We start from the raw sequence: 12,500 nt of genomic DNA on the forward strand, positions 1-12,500 counted from the left end.
CGCTAGTTATAATGATAAGAGCAAGTATTTACAGGACAAAAGAAAGACATAAAATGCAAATTCACAACAAAAGAAACGAAACGTCATAGAGGAAGCCCAGTCATTAATTGCAGCTAATTAATCACTAATTATATCATTTTCATCGATACATCCCATGCTAGGAGGAAGCGCAGAAAGCATTAGTAATTTCCTTGTTTTAATCAGCTGTCATTCTTTCATTACAAGCTAAAACATTCACACCATATGAATCGAGTAAACAGCAACTTAAAAGATAATATTTATAAGAAAAAATAACGAAAAGAAAAGAAAAATCTCTTATCTCTTATCTATCGCATTCTCTCGCCATACATTTGTTTCCAAGGTCTCGTTTACTTGTGTAATATATCTTTTTTTCCTCTGTCTCTCTCTGTCCGCCGGGCTTGTCTTTCGTTCTGTCATTGTCTGTCCGTCTGAATATTGTTTGATTGTCTGTCTGTCTTCCTTGATGCGTGTTTGTCTGTTTGTATGCTTGTCTGTTTTTCTCTTTGTCTTTCTTTCTCTCTTTTCTCTGTACAGTATACTTACATATACATATGTGTGTATATGAATATATCTATCTATATATATATATATATATATATATATATATATATATATATATATATATATATATATATATATATATATGATATGCATGCATACGTATATATATATATATATATATATATATATATATATATATATATATATATATATATATATATATATAATATATATATATATATATATCTTGCTCAAAGCGACTCCAGGCGCAGGTGCAAGAGGGGAGGACAAGATAGGGGGGAGTACAAACCAGGAAAGGGGGGGACAGGGAAGGGGAGAGGTATGTATGGGTTGTGTATGGAGGGGGCTGTGTGGGGAATGGGGGTTATGCAGGCGAGTGGGGCTATGTTGGGGGCAGAGTAGCAGGTCTGTGGAATATAGGGGTATGTGGGGTGAGGTGGGGGTGAGTATAGGGCTATATTGGGGCAACGTGGCAGTATGTCTGTGGAACGCGGGGGTATGTGGGAAGAGTGTGGTGATATAGTGGGGGGGGGGAGTGGGGAGATGTGGGAGGAATATGGTGGGTTGTGGAGACTATGTAGGGGGGGGGTATGTGAGGATACGATGCGCTATGTGGGAGTATGTGGACGAAGTTAGGGGGGGGGGTGGAAGCGACCCCTCACCTCAGAGACTCAGAATGCGCGGACGCTCTCGGGTGGAGATCTCGACAATGGGTAATTGTTGTGATGGGCGTGGGTGGCACTCGGGTCGGCTGGGCCCTCCCCCTCCCCTCCTCTCGCTCTCCCCTTCCCTACTCCTTCTACTCCTCCTGGCTTCCTATTCCTCTCCCTCCTCCCCTCCTCTCGCTCTTCCTCTCCTCCTCCCCTCCTGCTGCTCCTCCCGGTCTTCCTCCTCTCCCTCTTCCCCGCCTACTTCCCTCCTAGGCTTCCTACTCCTCTCCCTCCTTTCATTCTTCCCCTCTACCCTCATTCTAGCCCCCTCCTCCCCCCCTCCTCCTACTCCTCCCCTTGCCTCTCGCCTTTCCTCCTCTTACCGTTCTCTCGTCCTCCTTCTCTTCCTCCTATCTGCTCTTATTTCCTTGCTCCTCTTTTCCTTCTCACTTCTTACCCTTCATTTCATCCCCTCCTTCTCCTCTTCCTCCTCTCTATTCATTTTTTTCTTTCTCTCATCTTTCCCTCCCCCTCTTCCTCCTTCTCCTCCTTCTCCCCTTACCTTTTCTTCGACCCCTCCTTTCCCTTCTCTCCTTTTCCTACGCTTCCGCTTACACCGTTTATTCTATCTTCCTCTTCCCCTTCCCTTTCTCCTTCCCTTCTTCCTTCTCTTTCTCTTCCTCCTTCCTCTCTTCCTTCTGCTTCTCTCCCTACCTCCCTTCCTCCTTACCCTCCTGCTTCTTTTGCTACTCCTCTCCTCCTCCTCCTTCTTTCCTCTTCCTTCCCCTCCTCCTCCATCTCTTTCTCCGTCTCCTCTTCCTAGTTCTCCTCCTTTTCTTATATATATATATATATATATATATATATATATATCTATATATATATATATATATAATATAATAATATTATACACACACACACACACACACACATATATATATATATATATATATATATATATATATATATATATATATATATATATATATATATATGTGTGTGTGTGTGTGTGTGTGTGTGTGTGCGTGTGTGTGTGTGTGTGTGTGTGTGTGTGTGTGTGTGTGTGTGTGTGTTGTGTGTGCGTGTGTGCATCGCTATATAATTCGCAGACGGGAAGCTTAGAGAAGCTTTTGAACTCACTCTCACATCTTTCCTTCGTTCGCTGGCATCCTTGACAGCACCAAAAACAGTTTCTTCTCTTATCCCGAGTATGAAGTTAACCTTTCCAACATTTTTAAAAACTTTTTTTTGCTATAATGATTTATTCTGTTTTATTATTTTTGAGTTAATAGACGATACCGCCCATGCGCACCATCTAATAAATGAATAAATAGATATATAAATAAAGAAGCTGGCATGATCTTAAATACGTTAAAATACCTTCAAGACATGAACGCATTAAAAACGGAGTTCATTCCTTTCCCATAACGATGAGAAAATTACAGAGTATATTGCATGTTGCATGTTGCTTTCACTAGATGTAAGTGAAATATTTTTTTTTTTATCAATAAAAAGGAAAATTCTGTGTGTAAATACGTAATCGAAGAATATTGCCACTGATGATAGTAATTATATTAGTAATGATATTAGCATTGTTGGTTATATGAAAACAGTGGACAAGGAAGTATGTATTGTATTATATCAGACGCGATGAAGTTACAAGGATGATAACAGTAATTAAACAAATAATGATGACAAAGACCGTGAAAATTGTAGATAATTTAAAGATGAATATAATTCAGATGTAAAAGCAGTAAAAATCGCATTATCATTGACTGTAAATCATCATCAATTATCATCTCGCGACTCAAAGGTTGAACATAATTAATGAAGTTCTGTCAATCTCTCAATCTATCTCATGTCAGTGCGTTTATATGTACAAAACAGATGTGTATTATCGTTCTCTGTGGATTCATACTCCAATGACTCATCTCTATCTCGACTCTTCTCCTCTCTCACTCATAGCATTCTACTACTCTCTCTATCTCTCTCAGTCTCTGTCCCCATCTCTCATCATCTCCATCTCTCACTCATGCTTCTCTTTATATCTACAAAACCACACCGATACATCGTTCCTCTCTACATCACTTATAACTCGACACCACACACACAGCACACACCCACCACACACACACCACCCTACCCACACCCCACACACACACACACTCCTACCCACCTCCACCCACCACCCCTCACACACCACACACATCACACACACACACATCATACACCACACCACCACCACCCACTCACCCACACCCAACACACACACACCACACCACACACACACACACACACACACACACACACACACACACACACACACACACATTTACAATACCTTATCCCATCGGATTTTCTTTTAACTCTTTTATCCCATAGACAGTACACACCCACGCAAAACGCGAAACAAATGAATAATGATAATAATATTAATGGCGTCATGCAATAGATTATGGTAACCTTCAAGATGTAAACACATACGGCAGCTTAAGTTACGTATGGGGGTTTGTATGCATACGTATATGTAATTGTCTGTCTCTGTCTGTTGTCTGTCTCTCTCTTTCTCTCTTACTCTCTCACTATCTTTTTTCTAACTCTCTCTCTCTCTCCTCCCTTCTCTTTATTTCGCCCTCTCCATCTCCCTCCATTCGTTTCTTTGTGTGTGTGTATGTGTGTTAGTGTTAGTGTTAGTGTGTGTGTGTGTGTGTGTGTGTGTGTGTGTGTGTGTGTGTGTGTGTTGTGTGTGTGTGTGTGCGTGTGTGCATTAGTACGTTTGCGTAAGTGTGTGTGGGCGAATGCTGTATATTTGCTGTATATCTATGTATCAGCGTGTGGGTGTGCGCGCGTGCGTATATTTATATGTGCGTGCGCGGATGGGTGGATGCTAGAGCAAGAAGTGGCAGCTTCTACAGGATGTATATAGTGTCTCGCGGAAAAGACAGTCGCGGCGAGTCTAAAGTCGGGTTGTGTTAAGGTGATATTTCAACGCGATGTAAACTCTGGGTTGCAGAAAAAGGCTTTGCTTTGAATTAGATTTACATAGTTACTTTTTCACTATTTTTTTTTCTTTCTTTCTTTCTTGTTTTTCGTTTTTTTTTTTCTTTTCTTTTCTTTTACGATCTTGAATTCAAAAGACGGAGGGAGTATGCGAAACGAGAATGCTTGACGAACACCCAAGGAGACGATAAAAGAAAACGCCTCAGACATCGGACAGAAAAAGAAACAGAAGAAAAAAAAGAAGGAAAAAAAACTTCACACGCATAATTCTTCTCGAAAAGCCATTGAGATATCTAGACCGCTACATCATTTAACTTTGGGTTACAGTGCTTTTTTCTCTCCCTCTTTTCTCTCTCTCTCTCTCTCTCTCTCTCTCTCTCTCTCTCTCTCTCTCAATCTCTCCTTCTTTTTCTTTTTTTTATCTTGACCGGGGTAATCCTTTGCGCCCCATTCCCTTCGCCCGTAACGCCGAGGGTTAATGTTCACAGGATGCAAAAACACACCATGATCATCCCAACCTTGGATTCACCTGCCAGACGTACGAGCGCACACGGTGGAGCGAGTCCAGACGCTCATTTCATTTGTCTTTTTTTCCGTTTAGGTCAGAAATTGATATGATGCTAATCGCTAGATGGGTTCAAAGTCTTTCTAAAACGAATGGTTGTGTTTTTTTGAGTTTTTCACAAAAAGGCGGCGAGCTCATGTGAGTACGACAACTTCAGAATATGACTTTGACATCAGGAAAGATAACCTTGCCTCCTCAGTTTGTTTATAGTCGAGGAGAGGCTGAAAGGTATCGCTCTGCTTCCAGCCCTTCTTCTATGAAAAGTTGTGATTTATGCCGTGTGAATTAAGAAATCGATGTATTGAGTCTCTTTGAATCAGTTTCATGTGTGTCCGGTGATTTTTGCACTGAGAGCTTGTCGATAGCGATTGTGCCGCAGATACCAGTGGAATTGCATTGCAACTATTAATCCTGGTGATTGAAACTAGTGCTGTATGCCCCAAGAATATAACATTATCAATATCTTTGGAATCAACAACTGACAACCTCCGCAGGTAAGATGATAGCATTGTATTTTTGTTTGTTTTTTTGTTTTTGTTTTTTTGTTTTGTTTTTCAGTTTTTGCAAGTGCACGCATATGCAGTGTCGCCAACGTTGAAAATTATCATTAACTTATTTTTGTCACTGTTTTGTTTGAACTTAAGCTATTAAGGAAAATAACATACATTTTTTTTTTCTTCTCGCTGTTTTTAAAAAATGCGTGTTCGCCTGCTGAAGATCGGTGTCCGGTGCGGCGTCAGCATAACATCGCCTTCATAAATATAAAAATAACTTAGAAGAATCCACCATAACTTCATACAACACCATAGCCGTAGTTCGAAACGTTTCAGAACAATTTCAGTCAATTTATCGCTTTTAAAAGTTCCCAGGCCAAAAATATCCAGCTATGCCGAAGCTGTTTCTTTTGCGCAACAGGAAATGCTCGCGCCGTCCACAATGGGTCCTTTCATAGAATTAAACTATTGCATGCTGTCTGTCAACCCCTCAACTCGGCTTTGCAACTTCCGCCGGGAGTGTGTACGTGTGTGTGCCTGTTTGGTAAGTGTTGTGTGTGCGTGTTTTGTCGATGGGTTTATAGTCTGTGGTTTGTCGGCAGTTTCTCATTTTTCTTTCTTTTTCCTTCTTTTGAATTAACTCTGTTCCTTTCGCGTTCTTCCTCGCCCTCTTCTGTTCTTTCTTCTTCTCCTTATCCCTCTCCTTCGCCTTCTCCTTCTACCACTCCTCTCCCTCTTTTTCCCTCTCCCTCTCCCTCTCCCTTCTCCCTCTCCCTCTCCCTTCTCCCTCTCCCTCTCCTCTCCCTCTCCCTCTCCCTCTCCCTTCTTCCTTCTCCTACATCTTTCCCAGTCAAAATACAAAATATAAATCACGATTGTAATATCCCAACAAGAACCATACATAAGCCTTACCTTTGTAGCGACCCCATTACTCCCTCAAGGTAAAACCCGACCTCTTAACTTGCAAATGACTAGGCGATATATACGTGCACGTGAGGTTGCACGCGTTTCCAAGCGCGGCGAAAAAAGGTTCACAGCCAAAGTACTCACAACACAGACTACATGGTGCGTGGGAGAAATATATTAGTGAAATATATTGTAGGTACACTGGCTTACTGTAGAATGACAGTGATAAACCTCTAGTAAATAGCTGAGCGACGGGGATATACGCCAGTGCATGAAGAGTCAACAGTAATAAGTGTGATATTGCAAGAGCGAGGGTGAATGGTAAGAAAACAGTTTAATCAAATGACTGGACTAAGCGATGTTGGTTTTGCTTTTAGTGATGTTTTGTTTTGGTGTTATTTTCGCTTTTGTTGTTAGTGTTGTCATTGCTGTTATTAGTGTTGTTTTGTTGTTATTATTGTTATTGCTATTGATATAATTATATTTGGTATTATTAATATTATGACTATTTTCGTTAATGTTCATTAATAATCTTTATTGTTACTATTATCATCCTCATTTTCATTACTATCATTTCATCATCATCATCATCATCATCATCATCATCATCATCATCATCATCATCATCATCATCATCATCATCATCATCATCATCATCATCATCATCATCATCACTATTACTGTGACTATTATTATTGTTATTATTATAATTATTATTGTCATTATTGTTATTATTGTCATTATTATTATTATTATTATTATTATTATTATTATTGTTATTATTATTTTATTATATCAGTGTTATTATCAATATGCTTATTATCACTATTTTATTAGTAGTATTATCATTATTATTATCAATATCATTATTATCAAAATTATCTATATTGAATTCAGTGTTGTTGTCATGACAATGCTAGAATCTGAATTGCATCACCATTTATTAAAAAAATGGCTAAGCTCACGTGTTACCCTGAGGAATTTACGAGAAGATAGACTTCGTATCGTTTTTCGGTGTCATCGCTATTACTCATTCGTTTCATTCTGTCCTATTTCGATGTTTGGATAGATAGGTGGCAGATAAGTAGATAGATTGGACGGGAGGGTGTTTGCTTCTTATCCTGTTTTCTGTTTATGTTTGTGTTTCTGTCTGTTTGTTTTCTCTCTCTCTCTCTCTCTCTCTCTTTTCTCTCTCTCTCTCTCTCTCTCTTCTCTCCTCTCTCTTCCCCTCTCTCCTCTTTCCCTTCCCCTCCTTCCTCTCCTTCTTCCTTCCTTCCTCTCCTTTCTCCCTCTTCACCTTCTTCCTCTCCTCTCCTCTCCATCCCTCCCTCTCCTATTCTCTCCTCTCCTCTCCCCTCTCCTCCACTCCTTCCTTCTCCCCCTCCCCCCCACTTCACACTCCGAGATCTCTTGGCGTGTCTTTGCCCCTACGTCTGTGTCACGGGGCCTCCATCTACCGTCCGCCCCGCCTCCTGCTCATCCCTTATTCATGTTCCTGATTTATCTGTTGCTTCTTCTTCCTTGGCTTTCGTTGTTGTTGTTGTTATTAATGTTGTGTTGTTGTTGTTATTTTATTCATGTTGTGTTGTTGTTATTATTGTTGTTGATATTATTATTAGCGGTATTGCTATTAGTATTATTGTTATTGTTATTGGTATTGTTATTATTATTATGATTGAAGTTATTATTATTACTTTTAGGATTAATATTAGTATCGTTAGTGTTTTTGCATCAGTTTCGTTATTGTTATTATAGATACTATTTATTGTTGTTATTGTCATTATTAGTATGATTATGATTCTCGCCATTACCATCATATCGGCATCGTCATCGTCATCGTCATCGCCATCGCCATCGCCATCGTCAACATTACTATCACCATCACCATCATTATCACTATCTTTATCACTATCGTTATCACTATCATCATCACTATCATCATCACTATCACCACTATCATCATCATCATCATCATCATCATCATCATCATCATCACCATCACATCATCATTATCATTATCATTAACATCATCATCATCATCATCATCATCATCATTTTCCTTTCCAATTTCCGTTCTTTTCTATCCCCTTCTCTCCCTCCCTCCCCTTCCCCCTCCCCCTCCCCCTCCTCCTCCCCCTCCTCTTCCCCCCTCCCTCTCCTCTCCTCCTCCTCCTCCTCCTCCTCCTCCTCCCCCCCTCCTCCCCCTTCTCCCCCTTTTACTAACTTTCCCGTTATAAGCACCTACTTCCTCTTCCATTCGTTCAATCTCGAAAAATATCACCCCTTACAAAAGAAAACGGCAAAGGTACATTTTATGATAACTATAGTAAGAGGAAAAAGATAATGATTATGACAGTCATGGTGATAATGATAATGGCAACAATGATAATAATGATAAAACCTGTTTAAAAAAGAAAAAATCTACAACACACGAACATTATCCACATCTCGTTATTCGAGAGAAATAGAGTTAATGAATAATATACCAATAAATGAGATCTACATATGTGCGTATTTCCCTGTCCATAAACGTCAAAAGTACCGATAGTGGCTTTATAAAGATACAAGACCTGATTTGCTATTTACCTGTAATTCGGAAGAGGATCCAATAAATTATATGGCACCTGTTTTCGTCAGGTGTTTGGATAGCTATCTTATCAAAATTCAAGGAGTGTCTCATACATGACTGAGAGAGAGAGAGAGAGAGAGAGAGAGAGAGAGAGAGAGAGAGAGAGAGAGAGAGAGAGAGAGAGAGAGAGAGAGAGAGAGAGAGAGAGAGAGAGAGAGAGAGAGTGAGGGAGGGAGAGAGAGAGAGGGAGGGAGGGAGAGGGAGCGAGAGATAGAAAAAAAAGAACGAAAAAGAAAGAAGAGAAAACGAAAGAAACATATCGTGAGAGAAAAAAAATATATATCGATCATAAATAGAGGTTACTGTAGTTCAACATCCGCTTACCGTAACGCCTCATAAAACACCGGTCTACGGCCTATTGCATGGTTTGCGATCAGAATAGATAAATAGCTAAGCATATAAATATATAAGCAAATAGATAGATAAGCAAGTAAATAGATAATCAAATAAATAAGCAAATGAATAGATAAGCAAATAAGATAATTACCGAATAGGAGAGTCGGTAATGCACAACAATAATGAAAATGAATGAATAAACAGAAGAGACGGAAGTAAAGGAGAAACGGAGGATGGAAAGCTGTCCATTGCTAGCAACTGGCAACCAAGACGCGTCGTTTTCAGTATGGAGACGGTGGTAATTTTTACGCAAACTAAAGGAATTGTAGAAAGAAAGAAAAAGATGAAACTAAAAAACATCTTCAGACAGGGAACAAAAGAAATGATAATGAAGTCAGTGAGTTGAAGAAAACCATAAAGCTATAAATAGCACTAGATGTATTGAAACTCGAAGGTCCGTGAAACGTGCATCGTGAAACCTCCGACATATTATTTGCAAGTGATTGAAGACAAGCGCAAGTTTTGCTAAGTGGAAGAACCGAAGAGTGAGAAACCCCTTAGAAACCCCTTAGGACGTCGCAAAAAAAAAAAAATGCTCTCATTACCGCTCTTGAAATTGCAACTCTCCTTGCAATGAGATTTAATCACCTTCTCAGTCACGACGTCAAGGATATTGTCCCATTAGCGATCTGCTTAATGACGGTTTTGAAATGCCTTTTGGAACGAAATACGTCGGTATCATTTCTAAAACGGAAAAAAAGAAAAAAAAGTTATATAAATGGAATACCGAAAATGGGGAATCGAGAAAAATAAGAGAAATATAACTTAGTAAATTTGCCATAGTATGGAAATTAAAATTGTTGGTTTTATTAATAGGCCACCGTCACAAAAAGGAAATAAATCGTATCGCTGGAGTCTTAAAATATTTCGGTATCATCACCGGAAAAAAAAATTAAGACTTGGTATAGAATTGGAAACTGTTTGAAAATTGCGCGAAATTGGTACATGAAAAAAGAGAAGTTTACCAAAGCGTCTAAAATACCTCATCTTCGGTAAATGGAGAAATAAAGCCTATTAGGAGGCTTCTTTGATACATGTGAAACCCGCTGTAAAATATTATTAATGTTTTCTTTTCCCCACTTTCATTTTTATTTTATTTTCTCTCTCCCTCCTCGTTTTCCACTTTCTTAATTTTTTTTCCATTTTATTAAATATCCGTTTCCGCTGTTTTTCTTTCCTCCCTTCCTATGTCCTTTCTATTTTCCTTTTTCTTTTTGTCTACCTTTCTACCCTTTTATTTTTATTTTTCTCTCATCTCATTCGATGTTCTCTTCTATTTTTTTTTATTTCCTCTCCTTTTTATTTAATTAATTTTTCCTTTGGAATTGGTTACATTATTGAACGATAGGTGAAGCATAGGAGGAAGAAAGGTTGAAAGATAGGCGAAGAAATGAAGAACTGAAGGAAGAAGAAGTAGAAGGAAGAGGAGAACACGAAAAAAGGAGGAGGAAAAGGAAGAAGAGGAGAAAAAAATAGGAGAAAATGGAGAGGTAAGCGAAGAAAAAGAATCGTCTTGAGCGATCGGATTAATTACGAAGAAGAGAAGGACGAACATGAAGAACTAGAAGAACAAGGAGACGAGGACGAAGGTTAATAATAATAATAATAATGATAATAATGATATATTATTATTATTATTATTATACGAAAACGGAGACGAAAACGAAGAAGAAAAAGAAAAGAATAACAAGAAGGAAGAAAAAAGAAGACGAAAGGAGAAAGGGGGAAAGAAGAAGGAGAAGAAAGATAAGAAGAAAGAAAAGGGAAAATAAAAAGGAAGAACAGACGGAAGGAAGAACCAGCAAGAGATTCCCAGCGACTGAGGCAGAACGAAGCGAATCGGTTACTCTTAAGCGGTAATTTACCCTCAAGATAAAATAAATAATATGTTAAACGAAAGCGAAGATTTATATTTTTAAAGATAAATTACCAACAATAAAAAAAATCAACAGGAAGGAAAAGGTAAGAAAAAAAAAATACATGAAAAATTAGAAGAGAACAAAAAAAAAAAAAAAAAAAGTTTATTTCAGCGTCACGAAATAGCATGATAAGAAACAAAGGATATAGAATGAAAATAGAAAAAAAGAAAAATATAGAAGGAAGGAAAAAGAATAAATAATATGTTAAAGAAAAGCGGGAATATATATTTATAGAGAAAAATAAATTAACAAACAAACAAAGAGGAACAGGAAGGAGATGGTTCCTATCACCCGTCACAAAACGGCAAAGGAAAACAGAAAAAAATATATACATACATTTATAGAAAGGCAGAAAGGAAAAAGAAAATAAGCAAACAAACAGGTTGGCCAAATTAGAGTTCGTGAGACCGCCCGAACCGCTAATGACGCCCGCCGCCGCCCAGACTCCGGCGGGCGCGGGCGTACGACATCCGACGGCGGCGCAAGAGGGCGGTGGTGGGCGCGCCCGCGAGGCTGCCGGCGCCACGGGGAATACGGCGGCGATCGGCGCTGCGAGCTATGACCTTGCCCTTCCCTTCTCTTCCCTTCTCTTCCCTTCCCCCTCCCTCTCTCTCTCTCTCTTCTCTCTCTCTCTCTCTCTCTCTCTCTCTCTCTCTCTCTCTCTCTCTCTCTCTCTCTCTCTCTCTCTCTCTCTCTCTCTCTCTCTCTCTCTCTCTCTCTCTCTCTGGCTTCCTTCGCCCTCTTCTTCCTCATTTCCTTCGGCCTCCCTTTCCCCCCCTCTTCCTTCCTTTACCTAAAAATATACAGCTTTCTCTCTTCCAATCCGTTCTCTCTGTTCCCCCTTCTCCCTTACTTTACTCACTTTACCCTTGCTCCCCTCTTTTTCCCTTTCTTTTGATTCCACCCTTTTCCCTTCCTTCTACCCTCTTCCCTTCCTCCTCCTCCTTCCTCCTTCTTTCTCCCTTCCTTACGACCAACCGAATCATTCTTTGTCTTTGCTTATGCCTCCTTTTATCATCATTTTTTTCGTACCTTTACGGGGGTGCAGGTACCACCCCCTCCCCCCTCCTCCTCATGTGATCACGGTCCCCTGGGGTTAAGAGTTATGCGCATAGGCCTACTGGGGTCAGAGGCCTAAATTACTTATGTAGGACACTCACACCTCATCAAGGGCGCCTTTGAATCATAAGTGTGAGTGTGTCTGTGTGTTCTCGGTGTGAGTGTGCGTTTTTGTATGCGTGTGCGTTTTGTGTGCGTGTTCTAGATGGCGCGTGTTTGTGTTCCTGGATGATTGTGCGTTTTTTTTTTTGCTATGTGCGTTATGTGGCGTTTTCTTGGGTGCGTTACGTTTTGTGTGCCATTTTCCGGGTGCGTTTTGGGTTTGTGTGCCATTTTCCG

The 12,500-nt window shown here is 39.7% G+C and overlaps 1 protein-coding gene across 2 annotated transcripts in view; it reads left to right on the forward strand.

Annotated features, from left to right (window-relative positions):
* Positions 1 to 4,048: 4,048 nt before the first annotated feature.
* Positions 4,049 to 12,500, forward strand: part of LOC119581010 (nascent polypeptide-associated complex subunit alpha, muscle-specific form-like) — a 202,941-nt gene continuing 194,489 nt past the window's right edge. The window contains exon 1 of one of the 2 annotated variants that reach the window (XM_037929274.1): positions 4,049 to 5,252. The gene's annotated coding sequence lies outside the window, so the exon portion shown is untranslated. The remainder of the gene's footprint in view (positions 5,253 to 12,500) is intronic. The other variant, XM_037929273.1, reaches the window with a different exon arrangement.

This window comes from Penaeus monodon, chromosome 14 (genome assembly GCF_015228065.2).
Source record: "Penaeus monodon isolate SGIC_2016 chromosome 14, NSTDA_Pmon_1, whole genome shotgun sequence".
Classification (NCBI taxonomy): domain Eukaryota; kingdom Metazoa; phylum Arthropoda; class Malacostraca; order Decapoda; family Penaeidae; genus Penaeus; species Penaeus monodon.